Source organism: Otolemur garnettii, unplaced genomic scaffold, assembly GCF_000181295.1.
Source record: "Otolemur garnettii isolate 467f Iridium unplaced genomic scaffold, OtoGar3 scaffold00046, whole genome shotgun sequence".
In the NCBI taxonomy this organism is placed as follows: domain Eukaryota; kingdom Metazoa; phylum Chordata; class Mammalia; order Primates; family Galagidae; genus Otolemur; species Otolemur garnettii.
In genome coordinates this window covers 3,359,160-3,360,560 of record NW_003852441.1, presented here as the reverse complement: position 1 = coordinate 3,360,560, position 1,401 = coordinate 3,359,160, and the positions used below count along the sequence as shown (strand labels likewise).

Here is a 1,401-nt window from a genome sequence, read left to right as displayed (position 1 = left end):
GGAGACTCGCTTGAGCCCAGGAGTTGGAGGTTGCTGTGAGCTGTGATGCCACAGCACTTTACCCAGAGGGACAGCTTGAGACTCTGTCTCAAAAAAAAAAGAAGTGATCAAACTTAATAGATGACATTGAGGGAAAGAACATGTTTAAAACACAGCCATGGCTGGAGGGAGCTTACAGTCTCCTTGAGGTAAGGCATACAAGAGGAATATTTTTACATGATTTACATTTACATGACTTAGGTGAATAGCAATTGCTTAGCAGTATGATAAAAATGATGAGCGTTGTGTAAGGCAAGAGAAGAGACATTAGTGTGGTCGCAGGTAGCTCATGAGGATAGTTAGATTTAAGCTGGTACCCAAGTCCAAGTGAAATTTAAATTGTGGAGATACTTCAGGTGAGAAAGGAGTTTAAGGACAAAGCTCAGGGGCAGAGAAAAGTGGGTGAACTAGTTTGGAAAGTTGTGGCAGATGCAGGTGGAAATTAGATATCTAAGATGAATCTTTTAATATTTCTCTGAAGACATTTACATTTATGTGTGTATATGGGTATGTAAGTGTGTTTGAGTGTATTTGGGATGAGTATTAATGTGATGAAAATTGTATTTTAGCAATGACTTTTAGAAGTAGGATATTCTGAAGAAAAGTAATACCAACAAATATAGTTTATTGTTATAATGATCTGTAACAAGCTATACTAGGGATCTTTTATTCTTTGTAGCCAGACTGTGTAACATGTAAATCAGCGGTTCTCAACCTGTGGGGGTCAAACAACCCTTTCACAGGGGTCACCTAAGACCATCCTGCATATCAAATGTGTACATTACGATTCATAACAGTGGCAAAATTACAGTTATGAAGTAGCAACAAAAATAATTTTGTGGTTGGGGGTCACCAAAACATGAGGAACTCTATTAAAGGGTCGTGGCATTAGGAAAGTTAAGAACCACTGATGTAAATAGTTCTTAAGATACACCCTTGAGAAGATAAATTAAAAACCAAAATGTTACACTTGGTCATTAGATCCAACCATATCTAGTCAGATATCACAGCCTAATCAATCCCATCCCTAATTATCAGAAGCTGCAGGTTCCTATCATCATTAATTTTCTGGAAACTAAGTATTTACTTTTTTTAGATAAGAACTTGGGAGGGAGTAACTAAGATAACATATTTTCTTAGTGCAATCAAGTATATAGTCTTACTATCTATAATTTTTAAATGGCATAAAATATAAACTATATAACTATTACTCCAAGGTGAAGTTTCACTTTATTTATAAAATCAAGCCCTTGTGGAGATATAGTTTCTAAGCGTTGGAAGAAAACAATGTTATGAGGAGTTGCTGAAATGTTTCCTGAGTGACTATGGAATCATGCCTCCCTAGACACTGTAATAATTTTT

At 36.0% G+C, this 1,401-nt stretch overlaps 1 protein-coding gene across 1 annotated transcript in view; it reads left to right on the top strand.

Moving 5' to 3' along the window:
- The window catches only part of ZNF624 (zinc finger protein 624), an 18,783-nt gene that overhangs the window by 888 nt on the left and 16,494 nt on the right, over positions 1-1,401 (top strand). The gene's annotated exons all lie outside the window — the stretch shown is intronic.